Below are 19,476 nucleotides of genomic sequence, written 5' to 3'. Positions count from 1 at the left end.
GTCTCTCCCTGAGGAGTTCAGTTGCAAGATGTTTGGGGGAGTTTGTTTCTCCTCCTCTCTGGATAGTTCCCAGCTCCTTTGGGCTCCTTTTCATCTTTTTTGTCTCTTTCACGTTAGCCGCATCGATCCCATCCTCAGCTGTTCTTACTCATCCATATGAGAGCAGACCCTCGGAGTCGAGGGAAGCCCTGTGCAGGGCTGGCCCTCCTGTTCTGGTGAACCTCGCTGTGGGGTTGTGGGCAGAGGTGGTCATTTTGTCAAGTGACCCTCAAATATTCGTGTCTGTACATCTGTTTCTCCAGAGGGGTGGCCTCCCCTTCCCACCTGGATAGGATAAGCCCGGTTCCCAGTGTTCCGGGGAGAGAGATGAGCCTGGGGCTGGGGAAGGCTACACTCACCACCAGATGCTGGACTTCCACTGAGTCCTCCTGCTTCTGGCCTCTGGGCCCCGACTCCCACCTCCCCCAGCCTGGTGTTCTTCAGACCCTTCCTTCTGTGGGAACTCCAGAAAGTTCATCCAGTCTGTCCAGCAGATTCTAAAATTCAGTAGGCTAGTTTTTTTAAAGGTTGCAAATCAGACCTGAAAACATTTTTTCTTGTATCCCCTTTGGAGGAAAACGGTGAAAAGTGGCTCTACAGTTATAGTCTGGTTGCATAAGGGCTTGGTCGGCCGGGCTGGCGTTTCCACATGCATGTTCACAAGGCGCTGCGTGGGGCAGGAGTGGGAGGTGGCCCAGGGACACCTGTGTGCTCTTGTCCTGGGCCCATGGGGAAAGGGTGCTGTGTAACCGAGCCGTGCCAGAATAGACGCCCACCCTTGTCCTCCACCTGCCTTTTGTCTGTAGACAAACTTTAGTGAAAGAGTACATTTAATCAGAGAGGTGAGAAAATGCAGAAAGAAAGGAAGACAGTCAAGCAAGACAAAATAATAATTGCTTAGTCATTAAACAAAGTCAAGGACCCTTAGTTCCTCCTCAAGGGCTATGGAGAATCTTCTGAGCGGTATCTTTTGAGCTGCTTTGCAGATACTAAAACCTCCACCAGGTGGAAGAAGTTAACTGTATGCTGACCGACAGCACGTAGACCCCAGACTGGTTGATGATGTTGACCCCCGATTACCTCACCACCAGCCAATCAGAAGAATGTCCAGGAGCTGATCACATCCCTCTCCCCCGCAAAACCCCTCCCTCACCCTTTTTAAAACCCTTTCCTTGAAAGCCTTCGGGGAGTTCGGGTCTTTTAGGCACTAGCTGCCCTGGACTCCTTGCTTGGCACCTGCGCCTGCGATAAGCGCTGCGCTTTCCTTCACCACAATCCGGTGTCAGTAGATTGGCTTTACTGTGTGCAGGCCAGGGGACCCCAGTTTGGTTCAGTAACAGTTTGCGTTAATTACTTTGCCTCCGCCAGTACCATGGGGGGTGGTGAGGTTCAGATCTTTAGTTCCCTTCCAACTCGAAGAGCATCTATTCCACTCTGCAATAAAAAGCCCACCTTGTTTATCTCTCTGTGGATACCTAGGATGAGTCATACACAGACATCATAAATTCCACTCCAGGACATTAAGGTGATGTGCTATGAAGACTTTGAATCACGAGTAACTGTAACGTCTCCCGATGTGGTAGGTGTGACAGATGAACAAGCGGTGCTAGTTCGGGTGAAAAATGAACAAGCCTTGTTACCTGTGCTCCGTTTTGGCAGTGATTTGAGCTTTTCTTTCAGGCATGAAGAGGCGATGGCTGTAAAAATGTTTCTTTTAAGGCTTGTTAAGATTGGAATGTCACATTTCAACATCCGTATGATTTATTTAAGAAATGAGAGTGAGACGAGCCAGTTTGTATGGCTGAGGATGAATTTGAACATGTCAAAAGACACATCACTTCTGAAAGTCAGATGCAGAAAGCAGGTTGATACAGTGTGTTGGGGGTCTGTGATGTGTGCTGCCAATGTTTCGTCTGCACACACATGTTTACACACACACACACACACTCAAGACCTTGGAATCAGTCCTTGCCAATGCCTGGGGATGTACTTCGACACTACCTTTGTATGCAAGGAAATGTCCTTGTAATTAGTCTTATGAGACACTGGGAAATATTTCAGCAAAAGATAAAACTCTAGGGCTTCCCTGGTGGCGCAGTGGTTGAGAGTCTGCCTGCCAATGCAGGGGACACGGGTTCGAGCCCTGGTCTGGGAAGATCCCACATGCCGCGGAGCAACTGGGCCCGTGAGCCACAACTACTGAGCCTGCGCGTCTGGAGCCTGTGCTCCGCAACGAGAGAGGCCGCGATGGTGAGAGGCCCGCGCACCGCGATGAAGAGTGGCCCCCACTTGCCGCAACTAGAGGAAGCCCTCGCACAGAAATGAAGACCCAACACAGCCAAAAATAAATAAATAAATAATTCCCATTTAAAAAAAAACAAAAAACAAAAAAATATAAAACTCTAAACAGAACATATTATTCCTCTGAAAAACACGTGTCCTTTAACAAGCTTAAGTGCTTCTTCCCGTGCTACCCTGGGTTGAAAACTCTCTCAATCAGAAGGGCTTTTATCTGCGGTTTGTAGGAGGCCAGCTCTGCCGTGGTTCCCGCACGCCAGGTCCTCACACAGGCCTCGGAGGCAAGGCCCAGCCGCAGCCTGACTTGTCTTGGTGAACGTCTGTCATCCTCTTAGGAACTCAGCAAGAGAGGCAGTTTTGAGAGGAAATGTCACCAAGCTGTTTTCCATCCACTGCCCTACCTGTGGGAGATGCCACAGGCAGTTTCTCATCTGTCCCCCTGGTTCCCGGGAGGCACGGGACTTTTCACCTGTCCCCTGTCTTCAGAAACAGATGCAGACTCTAAAACTGCTTGGCTGTGGTCCTCAGGAACAGAATGTCCCACTGCTCGTGTCCCCATCATCGCTGGGCCCTTTCGGTTTGGTGTAGTCCTGTGGGACTGGGACACAGGTAGCTGACACACGCTGATCTTAGATTATCTAAGTCCACCTGGGCTAGATGTCTCCTTCAAAGTGTGGCAAGCCAACCTCATCACATTCTAAGTGGCCACCACACTGCTGCTTGACCGCTTGGTAGAAAACCTGATCAACAGGTTTTCTGATCCCTCAGGAGATAAGCTATGAGAACTTAACCTGATCAACAGAGAGGGAGGATGTTTATTTTCCTCACATGCTAAGAAATCTAGACATAGGCAACTGCTATGTTCAGTCAGCAACATGATGTCAGGGCTGACGTCCCTGCAAAAATTCTGCAAGTTTCTTGATCACAAGATGGCTGCTGCAGTGGCAGGCATCACATCTGCATTCAAGGCAGGATGAAGCAGTGAAGGCAGGCACCAGCTATCTTGTCTTTTTTTTTTTTAGGAAGCAATAGCTTTCCCAGAAACCTGCCAGCAGACTTCCCCTTGTGCATTATTGGCCCTAACAGGGTCACACCACCCTGAACTTCAATGGAGGCCAGAGATCCAGTTTTGAAAGAGAGAAACTAGATTGGCATGATTGGCTTAGACTAGACCAGACTAGTCAGAGCATACTGCTGAGCGGGTCTCCTTGCCTCTCTGAACCAGAAAGGAGCTCCATTGGTGAGACAGAGGGGAGAATAGGTTGGGTAGGCAACAACCGTGTTGCCACTTGAATCAACGTGGTGAGTCCCAGCTTTCCCCACTCCTGAAGACCAGTCAGCATCTGAGTCCACTCTCTCTCCCTGCCTGTGATTCAACTTTAGCTCATACTTGAACTGGCCAGTGAAGAGGTGATTGGGGGCCTTGTGAAGACAATTTCCAGTTCTGCAGAAACTGTGAGACTCACCTAAAAGAAAAAGCTATTAGAGTTGCCATGATCAAAGACTATAGACACACCAGCCCTAAATGCCTTTTCAGGCCTTTTTTCTTTTCTTCATTCTAGAGCTGAAATACCAGATTTCACATCAAATGGTTAGAAGAGAGTGACATTAGGTGGACATCGAGAGTCTGAAGCCACCACAAGCTTACTCACCTTTGCAGAATTCTAAACATAGTAAGTTTCCTTCAGGTAAGAGTACTATATCCCTTCTTATTTAGTTAAGAGATAGTTGGGATTATTACCTGTGTTTTGGCAAATTGATACAAGAAAAATCAAACTATCTTGTCTGGAGGGGAGAGAGTTGTTCAAATGCTACCAATGGACCTAATCCCTCAGGAGATAAGCTATGAGAACTTAACCTACCCTTACCTTCCCTTTCATTTGTCAAACTCCTACACATCCCTCAAGACCCTGCTTAAAAATAACTTTCTTTATGAAATCTTTCACAAATTTCTCAAAGTTAGTCAAACCATCTGTAATTTTATAGCCCCTTTTCATATTTCTCTTGTCACCCTTACCACTGGCACCCTGGAATAATTTACTTATCCAACCGTCTCACCCACCAGATTAGGAACATTCCCAGGGGAGCAGTTTTGTCCCAAACATTTAGCACAAGGTGGGAAGCACAGCAGTAAGCTCTCAACATATTTTTATTGAATAAATCTATTTTAACTTTGAATAATTATTAACTTATAACATAAAAACCCTACCTTTTTTTTAATTGAAGTGTAGCTGCTGTACAATATTATATAAGTTACAGGTGTACGATATAGTGATTCACAAGTTTTAAAGGTTATACTCCATTTATAGTTATTATAAAATACTGGCTATATTCCCAGTGTTGTACTATATATCCTTGTAGCTTATTTTATACATAACAGTTTGTACCTCTTAATCCCTTACCCCTATGTTGCCCCACTTCCCTCTCCCCACTGGTAACCACAAGTTTTTTCTCTATAACTGTGAGTCTGCTTCTTTTTGTTATATTCATTAGTCCGTTGTATATGTTAGATTCCACATATCAGTGATATCATACAGTATTTATCTTTGATAAAGTCCTATACCTTAATTCAAGCACAGAAAAATTAAAAATGCACTCACAATATCAAAATAAAAAGCAAATGCAAAACAAGAAGAATATTTGCAACTCCTATCATGTAAAAATGGTTTCTTCTTCTAATGTATATAAACTTCTAGAAATTGAAATTAAAAAAGATCAACAAGCCAAAAGATAAACAGGCAAGGACATAGACAAATCACATAAAAAGAAGTATAAGTGGCCCTTAAGCCAATGAACACATGCTCAAACTTACCCATAATTTTTAAAATGCTAATTAAAACTATGCTGAGATGCTGTTCTCACTTATCATATTGGTAAAAATCCAAAAGTTCAACAACATACCCTGTGAGTGAGACCGTTGGGAAACGAGCAATCTCAGGGTTTCTGGGGGCAGCGCAAATGGTACCATCTTGGGAGGGAACTGTGTGGCGATATCTATGCAATACATATCTCAAATACTGTCCTCTTTAAACCAATTCTCCTCCTTCTGGAAACTCATCTTACAGAAGTCTCTGCACAGTTACAAAAGGATACACACAAGGCACGTATGGTGGAATTGACTAATAGTGTAGAAGCAAGCCACTTCTGTAGGTGGAGGGAGGATGGTTAAATAAACTAGGGTAGGTTCTCACAATGGAATACTATACAGCTGAACGTGAAGGAGGTTGCCTTCTCTGTCGTGCTCTGGGAAGGTCTCAGGACAGATGGTCCAGTCGAAAAGCAAAGTTCAGCGTAGGGACCACAATTTGATGCCTTTTGTTTCACGAAGGGGAGGATAAGATTTTGCCTTTGTTTTTGTTTGTAACTGCAGAAAATACTGGATGTGTGTACTGCAAGGGAGAGAGCAAATGGCAGAACAGGGCGGATGGCGTGGAAGCAACACTTCTCACTGTGTACCATTTTTGCTTTTAAAACCTGTGAATTATGACTTATTCCAAAAATTAAAGTTTTAAAATCCTACCTCTTGCCTGTAGGTTTTAGAGCCAGATTGTGTGTCTTTGTATCTCTGCTGCATCTTTTACTACCTCAGTGAATCTGGGCAGGTTTCTCAACCTCTCTGAAGAAGAATCTGATGAGTTGAAATATGCAAATAAACCAAGCCTGAAGCAGAGTAAGTTCTGTGCAAGTTTGGGCTGTTATTAGTACTGCATTTACTAATAATAATTTTAAAGAGCTCTTAGTAACCCTTTCGTGATACGGTTTTGGGAATCTTTCCAATATTCTTGTGTGATAGGGATAAGCTGTTTCTGTTTGCGAAGAAAATAAAATTAACGCCAAGAGAAACAAGGTGATTAATTCAAGATAGCACTGAGTGCAGTACAAGTGCAGGAGCTGACAGCGGGGCACTGCATGCCACACATATGGGCACAGCTACGAGTCAAGTGCATCGATTCCTGTTCCTCTTTAGCACATCAAAAAGAGAATATAGTCAATCTGATTTGGAGGTATTACAAATATGCAAACTGTTTCAAAATGTGCAAGACAGCTGCTAAACACAGCCCCTGCAAGTAACTGCTCCAAATCTTGACGAAATCAATCATCTGAAATCTTCCTCCTAATTTTCTAGTGGCCCAGAGAAGGGGCGGTCACCATCAGGCTGGGAGTTTCTAGGGAGAAGCTTGAAATAAACATGGGCAACAGATACCCCTGCAGGGCTTTGCATGTACAGTCCTGAACATGCCCACTCAACGATTGTTTATTTTTTTAAAATAAAGAATTACTGGTGCAGAAATAATATCATTAGCAGGGCACTGTCTGTACATTCACCTACCCCTTTTAGAGGGCTTAGTTTGCCTTTTTTCTGTGGAAAATGAATATGTGCGTGACATTTTGAGATTTGGATTATTTATCATGGGGTAGGGCCAATTCAAAACAGCACAAAGAAACAGCTTAGGTGTTTTTCTTTCGAATAAAACAACAACAACAACAAAACCCCCCAAGCCTAATAAATACATTGTGAAGAAATTGTGCCCCCTGCTGATTTAATTTGGTATTAACGTCATCAGCTTAAATTTTTTGGAAAAATCCTCAGCGTCTAGGACTGCAGGAAGGTGTTGTGAATTCAAGGTCATTTAAATATCCTCTCAGACACAGCCTCTCCCAGCAATTAGGACCTCTGCTTGATATTGACCTTCCATGTACCTTTGTCGACTCTGAAGAGGAAACACGAGCAAGACGAAAAGCTTGTGGAGACGTGCTGGCTGATGGTCAGCACAAAGCCCTCGTGTTTACTTTCAACTTTATTAGGACGCAAAGGACATTAGAACTCTGTTCCAGCTACCCGGAGAAATGAAAATGCTCCTTGAGATTGATTGAGATTATTCAGTCTGAGAAGACTATTACCGCCAATGACCAGTAATCATGGCCATGCATTCGGGGCCTCAGAAGTCACTGTTAACTTGCCATGAGCCACCGATTCAGATCCTAAATGCTAAATCCTCCAAAAGGGCTCCAGCCCTGGACAAAATGAGCAACTGGAAATGTAGCAATTGTAACACTGGTCCCCCCCTCTTCTTGAGGTCCTCATTTTTGTCTTGACGCCTCCCAATCTGGGCTTTTAAATCTATACCTTTTTCTGGTCTGGTACTGATTTCCCACGGGTTGCCAAGCACTCTTTCGGGAAGTCCATTGACAAAGCTTATATTCTTTTCCTCTGCTATGGACTAAATGTTTGTGTTCTCCCCAGCTCCATATGTTGAAGGCCTAACCCCAACAGGATGGTATTTGGAAATGGGTCTTTGGGAGGTGATTAGGTTTTGATAAGGTCATGAGGTGGGAGCCCCCATGATGGGCTTGGCAACTTTATAAGGGGACGTAGAGAACAGGGCTCTTTCTCCTTCATGTGAGGACACAATAAGAAGGTGGCCATTGCAAACTGGGAAGAGAGCCCTCACCAAGAACCCACCCCTGCTGACACCCTGATCTCTGACTTCCAACCTCCAGAACTGTGAGAAATACAGGTCTGTTGTTTAAGCCACTCAGTCTGTGGTATTTTGTTATGGCAGCCTGAGCTGAGACATTCTCCTAAAAAGATATTTACATCTTTTGGAGAAACGCTAAACATAGGAAGGACTTTACTGGTGCATTTGGCCTTGGAGAAGATAATGAAGGTGTTCCGGGGTAGAGAACCACTCCTCATGCTTCTCCTAGCCACGGCCACAGGCTGCATCTCTGCTTTTCTGCCAACAGCAGAGAGAACAAGGCCTTCTAGTCTAAAGGATGCAAAGCTTTGTTCTAGAGTCAAGTAACAGGAAGGTAGTAAAAACAGTCTTTTTTTCCACATCCCCTAGAAAGGCTTTCATTCTTCCCAGGCCCCTTTGATCTTTGGAGAGTGTTGCCAGATTTAGCAAAGAGAAATATGAGGCACCCTGTTAAATCTGAATTTTAGGTAAACAAGGAATGATTTAATATTCGTATTTGTTGTTTGTCTAAAATTCAGATTTAACTGGGGTCCTGTATTTTGTCTGGCCATCCTATCTTTAACTGTTTTCATGGTTTCTGTTTCCAGGGCATTCTAAACACACCGGAGTGACTCCTGAGCCGGGTCAGGGTAAGTGGGCCCTGGGCTCAGGTGACCACAGCGGTCCCTCAAACACTGCTGCTGTCCGGGGGCTGATCGCCCTCTAGTGGCCAACAGGGACATTAAACCCGCCGAGCGGGGAGCGGGTCTGGGGAAGGATCTCAGAGCCCACATCCTCACGGTGGTCCTCGAGGGCTGGGGAAGGGGCCTGCTGAGCTCATAGCTGGCTAAACTGAGTTCTCTTTCCCCCAGGACCTTTGCACAAGAAAATCGCCCTATTCCCAGTAGCAGAAATGGAGATTCCCTTCTTTCAGTTAAAAGTACCCCGGAAGAGTACCCACCTGGAACAGCCTAAGCTAACGGCGATGATCTAACCTTGGACGGCACTCACTTCGTCACTGATGACTGTGGGATAGATGTTGTCATCTCCTGCTGGGGAGAAGTCCAAGCCCTTCTCCCCACTGACCCCAAGTGATTTGTCAAGGTGTGTTCTTTTAGACAGCAAGCTCCGGGAGACGCTTATCTGTAATGTGCTTGGCACTCAACAAATATGTTTAAATGAACTGACGTTGAAATCCACTAGCAGCTCTGAATTAAAAATAAAGAAACCCACTCTTACCCTCCGAGAATGACTGCTGTATCAGGAGAAGAGAAGGCAGAAGTGCTTACCCTCAGCGATGACTGTAGAATTAGGCCTTAGAATTTCAGTTCCACTCTTCACATAGTGACTTGATGGCTGGAGTCGGGCCAGCACTGAAGGATTGATAAATGTGAGATGGTTTTACAGGACATGGCTTGTAATGTTTCATGAAACACGTGTAATGTCTAGGGTAGTGGAATTGAGCTAGAGCCTGGGTTCTAGAATCCAGAGGTGACTCCCCGATTATACCCTGAGTTCCTTGAAGGACAATTTCTTCAGTATAGTTGCCCCATGATTACTTGTTGAATGAATGAATGAATGAATGAATGAACCTGTATCTATCACAACCTTCTCCACACCAAAGATTATCTGTCACAGAGCATGCTCACTGGCTTTAACGGGGTCAAGGCAAGGCAGGTATAGACTAGAATGACAGAAGTCTCGTGCTAGTAGCCCCGACCATCAGTGGCAGTACTAAGGGGTGACTGGGGACAAGGGTGACCTTTAGTCTCCATCAGTTTTCCTCAATCCACCCAAAGAGCACAGAATCCAAGCAAAAGCAATCATCTTGCTTTGAATTTTCAAGACAAATCCCCTAAAAGGGAAATCTGGTTAAAACAGTCATTACTATATTCTGGCTCCAAAATATATATATATATAAAACGGAATCACTGCTGTACAGCAGAAATTAACACAACATTGTAAATCAACTCTGCTTCAATTAAAAAATAAAATAAACAAAATAAAAAATAAAATTAAAAAATAGAACCAAAAAAGGATAGTTTCAAGTCCTTTGACTAAATATTCCTTTTCCTCTTACCAGCTTTTGCTTTTCCTCATTATTTAATTCTTGAGCCCTTCAATTCTATTCGTCCTTGGCTATTTGCACCATCATACTCTTTAAAAATTACTATCCTTCTTTAGTCATCACCCACAATACGTATACTTCATTATCTTATCTTGGTGTGAGAAACTCATCTAGTACACCGATACACTTCCCTCTGAAGATGGTATTATCACGTTAGCAATTTGTCTCTCTTGTAATTGAATAAGCTACCTAGAAAGTGATTCTTACATCTTCTTTTTCTTTCTTTCCTTATAAAAGCTCTGTCTATACTGCTGACATGTCATCTGCTTAAATACCCAAGATTAAATCTACTGGTTGCGCAGGAGAGGAGTTGACGTATAACAAAATGGCACTTCTCCTTCAGGAAACTCAAGATTGTGTAAGTATGCCTGACTCACACCTGCTGCAATGGCGTTGTGTAACAACAGAGGGGCAACAAAGGCTGGCGATGATGACAGCCCAGCCCGAGCTGTGGCGACTGGTTCTCTAACTTCATAAGCCAACAGGGAAATTATGACCTGGCGAAACAGGTCTCACAATCACTCCAGAAATTCCAAGGAGTGAGGTGATTTTTCATCTCCTGCTTGCAGTGAAGAGACTAGGTTGTTCGATGCTTTTCTTCGCTTGCTCCATTGTTTCTGTACTTGCCTTACAAGACTCTTCACTATCATTTAATCCAATTTGTGTTCAACAAAGATTTCTTGGGACTTCTCTGGTGGCGCAGTGATTAAGAATCCGCCTGCCAATGCAGGGGACACAGGTTCAAGCCCTGGTCTGGGAAGATCCCACATGCCTCGGAGCAACTAAGCCCGTGTGCCACAACTACTGAGCCCAAGCACCGCAACTACTGAGGCCCACACACCTAGAGCCCGTGTTCCGCAACAAGAAAAGCCCCCGCAATGAGAAGCCCACGCACCGCAACAAAGAGTAGCCCCCGCTCGCCGCAACTAGGGTAAGCCCGTGCACATCAATGAAGACTCAACGCAGCCAAAGATAAAATAAATAAAATAAATTTATTAAAAAAAAAAGACCCAAAGATTTCTTAAGCCCTTTGTACATGCTAGCCACTGACCTAGGAGCTGGGAATGCAGCCATAAATATCAGTAAGTGGACAGAGACACTAGTGTCTTCTGTTACCTTCTTCTATTCATTTAATCAAATTCATCTGTCTTTAAGGTATTTTGATAATGAGTCAGAGCATACAAGTATGGAGTTAAAGTATGGGCTCTGTTAAGACAGATTTGAGTATGAGACTCAAGTTCATCACTGCAACCTGTGTGTTCATGGATGTTGTTAAAACACAAAATTCAACTGAGTAAATGTAAAGATCTACTGGGCTTTTTTCAACAATTCATGAATCAGGCAGCATCCCATCTAGCAAAGAGAAAGGAGCGGGACAAATGGATAAAATTTCTGTGCAGAAAGAGGGGAAGACCAAGGAAAGAGTGGATCTTTTCAGGCAAGGTCACCTTACTTTAGGGGACAAAAGAGGTCTATCAGGTGGATTTTCTCACTAGTGCTGACCAGGAAATTCCAGACTGACTAGTGATTACATTCTTGGGGAAGGTTGAAACTTCGATTAGATTAGGTATTAAGTCTCAGTTTGGTAATGTAGGCTGAGGACAAGTGACTCTATTTGGGGCGTGTTGTCTCTTTTTTAACAATTCCCCCTTTGATCAGACTCAGCTCAACTGAGAGCTGTGATCAAAATTTAAGGCATTAGCACTCAGCTACTGCTCTGAAGTTCTTAAAGTCTTTGTTGATCTTTTGTGTTGTATTCACAGGTCATGACTTTTTTTTGCTTAATTTCCATGATAGTCACAGGCCATGACTTCAGGTTCACAATTTTTAAGTCGGGCATTCTTTTCATTCCTTTTCTGATATTCCAGTCTTAGGGAGATCATTTTCTTGGTGGTTATTGGCTGTGAACATGCACTTAAAGTGTGAGAATACAGCACATTAGGGAGACTACTACGACTGTTATAAGCAGGGTAATTCCCGACGACTGGAGGACTTTTTGGAGCCACGGTCCCCAAGATCCAAACCAATCAAAATCAAATAAGTCAAAGGAAGACCCTGTTGAAGGAGTCACCTTTTTAAACCAAGTGGCTTGCTCAGTGATCTTGAGTAACTGAGTTTCAAATTCCCGGGAAGAATAAATCCAAGTGCAGCAGGTGGTGTTGGCCAGGGAAGTAGGGCCCTACCAAAGGAAGAAAATCCTGAACTATAAATGCCTCCTGATAATTCCTGTTTGAATGTGTGGCTCAGGACTGAAAGGATGACAAGCATGGATGCCAGTAAAATGTTAAGTGTCGGTAGACCACACACGTGGTTTTATTCTGGTTACCCTTGTTTTGTGTCTCTTTTTTTGGTATAGAGTCTGGATGCAACATTCCCCAAGTTGGGATCATTAACCAGAGACAGGGAAATGGGTCAGGGGTGTCTAGCATCGTAAACAGATAAGGGTTTTTGTTGACAATTCCAACAGTCTGAAAGGTTATCCCCCTTAGCAATGGCCTGGGAGATACAAATGATGGCATTTCCAGGCCAATTCCAGAGTAAAGGAAAGAAAGAGAAGAAGAGAGAGTTTTAAGTTTAGTTAAAGTATGAGATCTTGATCCAGCATCTTCGGAGGAAGATGTCTGCCTCAATGTTGGCTACTTCTCTTCCTAGTCAATTTGATTTAGAGATCTCCAGCTGGTGTACAGGACCAGATATCAGGTGGAGACTTCTTCAGCTGTGTGATATATACCCTAGGCTCAAGTCCCCAAAGTTTGGCTGCCATCTGGGTAGTGTAGAGGACCTGGTATAGTACCTTCCAAAGGAGATTCAAGTGCTGTCTTTGTTCTTAGTGATTCCAAATCAGAAGGATGGGAGAAAATTAGAAATGCTGGTTTGGAGAGTTATAAACTAGAAGGAAACTAGAAGAGTTCAAGACTCAGTCCAGTTACAGGTATATAACAAAACCTCAAAGACAATTGACAGGATTAAAATCTAATATAGACAAAGATGCAAACCTAATTTTTCTCTCTGCAATTACCTTATTTTTTTTAACAAAAGATAATCACAGTAAAACTAATTTATTCATATTAAAGTTGGTCTGATTATTTACATAAGTGCAATGAGAATAGTGAATAACCATATAAGCTCATATAAGATTTTTTTTTTTTAAGACTACTTTGCTGGAACATTCTAAGCAAGGTACCAGGTCGATATTTCCAAGGGGTTCCTTAAATTAGCTGTCTGGTCATAGCTAAGTCTGTATACGTCTCTCTCAAATATGAGATTTCAGGCAAAGCTGAAGAAAAGGAAGAGAGAAAACAAAAACAAACAAGCAAAAACAAACAGACAGAGCCCTTTATGGTATAGTCAAGACCCATACCCCCGAGTGGGTGACCCACAAGCCAGAGAATAACTACAATTGCAGAGGTTCTCCCCAAGGAGCGAGGGGTCTGAGTCCCACATCAGGCTCCCCAGCCCAAAGGTCCTGTGCCAGGAAGATGAGCCCGCAGGGCATCTGGCTTTGAAGGCCAGTGGGGAGACCCAGAGGCCTATGGGAAATAGAGACTCCACTCTTAACGGGCAAACGCTCTGGGATGCAGGGCAGAAGCAGTGTTTAATAGGAGCCTGGCTCAGATCTACCAGCTGATTTTGGAGAGTTTCCCAAGGAGGCAGGAGGCAACTAGAGCTCACCCTGGGGACATACACACTGGTGGACGCCATCTGGGGGAGCTTATTCTCCCGCGTGAATGCTGGTGCTGGCAAGTGCCGTTTTGGAATCCTCCCTCTAGCTTATTAGTACCAGAACCTGGCTCCACCCACCAGCCTGTTGGCACCAGTCCTGGGATGCCTCAGGCGAAGCAACTAGCTCGGTAGGGTCATTGGCCTACCCACCAGCAGGCCTGCTGCCTTAAGACCTGGGGAACTCATAGCCGCCCTGGCACATAGCCTTGCCCACCAGGGGGCCCAGGACCCAGCCCAGAGTACTAGCCCCAGGACCCCGGGGCCATGACCACACCCTCCATCATGCAAATACCTTGGGCTGCAGCCCCACCCTCCAGCAGGCCAATACCAGCTCTGAGACACCTTGGACTCCTCAGCCAGCAGCTCCAGGATCCAGCCCCACCTACCCATGGGCCAACGCCAGCTTTGGGACCCCTCCCAGGGCCCTGCAGCCAGAGACTTTTGCACCTGGTTCTGCCCACCAGTGAGCAGGCACTAGCCTTGAGACCCCCTGGACATCAGTTCTGCCCACCAGCAGGCCAATACCAACTCTGAGATATCTTGGTCCCTTCAATCAACTACCCTGGGATCCAGCCCCACTCACCAGTGGGCCAGTACCAGCATAAGACACCTCAGAACCCACAGCCACCCATGTCAGGAACCGACCCCCCTCACCAGCAGGTTGAAACTAGATTCGGGAACCCCGGCTCTGCAACCAACCACCCCAGAAACTGGCTCTGCCCAACCGTGAGCCAGCGCTAGCCCTGGGGCCCCCTGGGGTTCCTCAGTCAACCACCGGACTGGGGGAGAGCCACGCCTACCAGACTGCAGTCCCCATAGGGGGCACCCCTAGAGCACACAGCTCTGGGGACCCCAGGGGAGTGCACTGCTACAACGTCCTCAATACCAAAAAAAACAAACAACCCAATTAAAAAATGGGCAGAAGACATGAATAGACATTTTTCCAAAGAAGACATACACATGGCCAACAGGCACATGAAAAGGTGCTGAACATCACTAATCATCAGAAAAATGCAAATCAAAACCACAATGAGATATCACCTCACACCTGTCAGAATGGCCGTCAGCAAAAAGTCTGTAACTGATAATGTTGGCAAGGATGTGGAGAAACAGGAACTCTTGTGCACTGTTGGTGGGAATGTAAATTGGTGCAGCCACTGTGGAAAACAGTATGGAGGTTCCCCAAAAAACTAAAAGTAGAACTACTGTATGATCCAGCAATTCCATGCCTGGGTATATATGCAAAGAACGTGAAAACACTAATTTGAAAAGATACACGAACCCTAATGTTCATTGCAGCATTGTTTACAACAGCCAAGATATGGAAGCAACCTAAGTGTCCTTCGACAGATGAATGACTAAAGAAGATGTGGTATATATATACAATGGAATACTACTCAGCCATAAAAAAGAGAATTAAAAATTTGCCATTTGCAATACCATGGATGGACCTGGAGGGTACTATGCTTAGCAAAATAAGTCAGACAGAGAATGACAGATACTGTGTGTTATCACTTACACGTGAAATCTAAAAAAATAAAACAAATATAACAAAACAGGGGGGAAAAAAGAGCTAATAAGAGGGACTTGTAGTACCTGGCACTGAACATTATAAACTCGCAGTAATTAAATTAGCTTCCCTTTAACTCTCTTGCGCTGGATACCTAGTCAGACTCGACCTGGCCTAGTGACATTTGTCCTTCTTTTGATCTACATCCTCAATAGCAGCACTGAGCTCCTTACTGGGTACCTGATTCCCTTAATCAGAACTGGTTCCCCCTAAAAGATTTGAAAGGTAATCATGGAATGATGGCAAGGGAAAATAATAATGGAAATGGCCAAATTTGTGTAAGCTGTAGTAAAGTCCCCCGGTCTTAGGGGTGCCTGTCTAAACACCTACTACTTAAAGTGTAGTTACTGACTGAAGCATCAACATCACCTGGAATCTTCTCAAACGTGCAAATTCCTGGGCCCTGCCCAGACCTACTGAATCAACAGTCTCTGGAGGTAGAGCCCAGCATCTGTGTTCAACAATCTCTCCAGGTCATGGTTATACCTGGTAAAGTTTTAGAACTACTGCTCTGACCTATTCTTGCCTTTACAACTCAGCTTCGTCTAATACCTATCCAAGTTGGTTTTCCATTCATGGGGCCAATGTTTTCTTTATATAATCAACAGGTGTGTGGGGTTTGATTGTTAGGTGCAGGAATGGGAAAGGTGGAGGTGGTGGTCATAGGAGATATGATTCCATATTCCTTCTAAGGGATAACATCTTATCCTTCCTGTCTCATATGAATGGAGAAAACAAACAATTTTAAACAGAATTTAAACCTAGCATTGAACCAGGTAACCAGGCAAAGGACAGAATCTCCAGCGATTATCTCCCAATTGCACCTAGCTTATGTGATCTTCCTTTCCTCTTCTCTTCCTCATTCTGGCATCTGAAGATTACTATCATGAACGACATTGTATTATGGCTTAAATGTTTCTTCCACAGAGTGACAATTTTCTTGCATTAGATTCCCAAGTTCTGTGGAAGAGAAAACATTGTCCATGACACTGGGGACCACCTACCCATATGTTCTATAGGACCATAGCAGCCACGTGAGCCCACCTTCTCAGAAAGCAGATGCTATTAAAGTAGTCTTATGTGCAGGGGATAAATTAGGAGCTTGGAATGAACATATACACACTACTATATATAAAATAGATAACCAACAAGGACCTACTGTAAAGCACAGGGAACTATACTCAATATCTTGTAATAACCCATCATGGAAAAGAATCTTAAAAAGAATATATATATATGTACATATATATATATATAACTGAATCACTTTGTTGTACACCTGAAACTAACACAACATTGTAAATCAACTATACTGCAATAAAATTTTTAAAAATAGTCTTGTGTTATGTTTCCTACAGTACTACAACCTTTAAAAATGCCCATCTCAAGACTGCAAAATACACACCATCTCTTCTTTTAAACTATGGAGAGAACATGAGTCATTCAAGGCAGGAGTGTAGATCCTAACACTTCCCTTCAAATGGGATAGACCCATCTTTTTTCAGGAATGAAGCGTAGTTGCTACTCAATCTGTGACAAAACAATTCAGGTAGGATTCCTAATATTTTCATGAGGAGTAGCCAGGCTTTAGGAAATCTGACATTGCTAAAGTGATGTAGTAATTTTGCTAGAGGCTTAGAATAATTATTTCGAACAGGTCAGTGGAATTTAATTTGTCTTTTGGGTGGAGTCCAGCAGAAACAGGCTAAGTATTTACACAAACCAGAAAAGAGTTGGTGTGCTTCTCAGTGTGTTATAAATACTCAAGGATCAATGAGACTTTAGGAATGACTTAGGGACGATGCAGATAATTTTATTCCCTTAAAAATCATTGCTCACAATAGATAAAAGATGCCATTTACCTTTAATTTTTGAACTATTTCTTTGTGTGCCGTGAGATTATTATCTCTTATCATATTAATAATCTTAACATGATTATTAAGCCAAATTTCAGTCCTCTTACTCTTACTTTTCATAATTTTTTTCCATTTAAGACTAATGTCCATAAAAACTCTCTCACTTGTCATTAGAGCACACGTTGTACTAGGTAAAAGCTAATAATTAGGCTGAGGAGTCACGTATAGCAATAAGGAATTGGGTGGAGCTTAGCAAAAGTTTTAATTTCATGAGAATGAAGACATTTAGAGAAGGAATTTAGTTTATTACCAAAAAAATCCTTTTTTCAGGTGCTTTTCTTTAGTTTCTAAAGTAAATTGTTATACAACAGCCATATCGTTTTAATGTAAATATCGTTTTCAAAGATAGTTTACTCATAACATAAATCACTAATTCTTACATCATGGTTTCCCTGTTTTCACCTTTGCCTCTCTGTTAAGCCAGTGTCTATGTACCACAGGCAAAACCAACCAGAATTGAAAAACCTGGTCAGTCGAAGTCATTGTAATTTGTCTGCGTGGCCACGCCTCATAATGGGAGCCTGGAAACGCCAGTTTTGCTAGTGCCGGGTGAAATTATCCACACCTCAGACACAAGACCTCTCAGTCTCCCATCTCTTCTCTCTCCCTGTGCACCTTTCATTTTTCCTCTTTCATTAAGGACATGAATCTGTCTCTCCTTTTCTAGAAGGACCTGTCCTGATTCTACCCTGAATCTGATATCTCCGAGATCATAATTAGAGGAAGAGGAAGAGACCAGCAATGTAGGGGTAGGGAGGGGGAGGTACAAAGTATTGGGTGTAAGATAGACTACAAGGAGGTATTGTACAACCCAGGGAATAGAGCCAGTATTTTGTAATAACTGTAAGTGGAGTGTATCTTTTAAAAACTGTATAAAAAAAGAAAAAAAAAGACAGAGCCCAGGACCTAGCTCAGTCTCAGCAGACCTGTGTCCTGCCCCACCTCTGCCACTGTTTACCGGCCTGAGGTAGGGCCTCAGGTGTGCGCAAGCCGACCTCACTTTCCCCACCATCAGAATGAGAGGGCTGGCCTGGATTATAGCCAAAATGCTGTGACTCTGATTCTTTAGTTGTTCATTTCACTCTGTCCCCAGCTCACTTCTTCAATGGGTACTTTACAGTTTACAAATGTCTTTTGCCCTTTTCCATTTAAAAACTTTTTTTTTCGCACTCTTGCTCTCATTAGATCTCTGAGGGACAGGCAAGGCAGATTTTAATAACTTCATTTTAGGGCTGAAGAAACTGAGGCCAGTAGAGGATTTCTGACTTGCACGTTGGTTCACAGCTTCTAAAGGGTGAAGCCAGGGCCAAGAGTCATGTCCTTAATAAAGAGGTCCTATTTCATGCAGCTACATTTTACGGTCCTACTCCCATTTCCAATAGTTGAAAACACAAACTCCAAATTGTTTGTTTTTTGTTTCTGAAATATCTTCCTTTGTTCTGACGCTTCAGAACATTAAAAAAAAAAAAAAAAACCTCAAGGGGTAGATTCAAAAATAATGAATGTACATGTGTTTAACAAGAATTGTTATAGTAATTGATAGGCAGGGCCAGAACTAGGGGAAGGCAAGTGAGGTCTTTGCTTCAGGCACAAAATTTAAGAGGATACTAAAAAAAAAAAAAGTAATCAAAATTAACATTTTAATGCAACATTTTTAAAAATCAGAATTAGTGCAAAAACTACATGATGAACAAAATATCAAAATTTTAAATAAATTTGAGATCAGTAGAGAAAAAAGATAAAAATTATTTGATGAATGACATGAATTACATTCTTCAACCTGTTAAGAAATGGCTACTGCACCAAATCTGTACTCTCAGCTTCCAGACTTCTGATTTTGTAAGAAAAAAAATTAAGCTATTAAACTATTAATTCTGTTTTTTCTTACTTGCAGCCAAACATGCTCCTTCCTGAATCAGTAGTTTTGAGTTTCACTGGCTGAACATACCAGTTCCCTAGGATAGCATCTGATACCAAGGAAATGCACAATAAATGTTTATTGATCTGAAAGAAATTTTCCTTTAATTGAGAATATTTATAAAATAAAATGCTGATAACTTATGTGGATAATTTGAAATTGCTGGCATAAACAGAGTAATGAGGCAATGTTGAGAAGGCCATAATAGGTATTCAATCAATAGAAGTAATAATAGTAGTTAATATTTAATAGCAGTTAATAATAGTAGCAATAATAATCATTATGTTTCAGGGACTGTTGATTTTATTTCCAAGATCTGAAGCTTTCTGAAAATGGGACACCTATTTTTCTTTTGGTCCATGGATGCAGTGCAAGCTCTCAGTTTACTACTGGGCTGAATTGTATATTAATGACTTTAGCCATTA

General features: G+C 43.1%; 1 long non-coding RNA gene across 4 annotated transcripts; it reads left to right on the top strand.

Annotated features, from left to right (window-relative positions):
* The first annotated feature begins 3,143 nt into the window (after positions 1-3,143).
* On the top strand, positions 3,144-18,878 carry LOC309667341. 4 transcript variants are annotated; one of them, XR_014267721.1, is made up of 4 exons: positions 3,144-3,792; positions 3,900-4,025; positions 8,405-8,446; positions 8,669-18,878. It is a non-coding gene; the product is annotated as an uncharacterized lncRNA (long non-coding RNA). The 4 variants fall into 4 exon arrangements; XR_014267723.1 differs by having other exon boundaries at positions 3,144-4,025; positions 8,669-8,900; positions 10,162-18,878; XR_014267722.1 differs by having other exon boundaries at positions 3,144-4,010.
* Positions 18,879-19,476: the final 598 nt, after the last annotated feature.

Source organism: Balaenoptera physalus (genome assembly GCF_965194825.1).
Source record: "Balaenoptera physalus genome assembly, chromosome: 9".
Classification (NCBI taxonomy): domain Eukaryota; kingdom Metazoa; phylum Chordata; class Mammalia; order Artiodactyla; family Balaenopteridae; genus Balaenoptera; species Balaenoptera physalus.
This window is presented reverse-complemented; position numbering and strand designations above follow the sequence as displayed.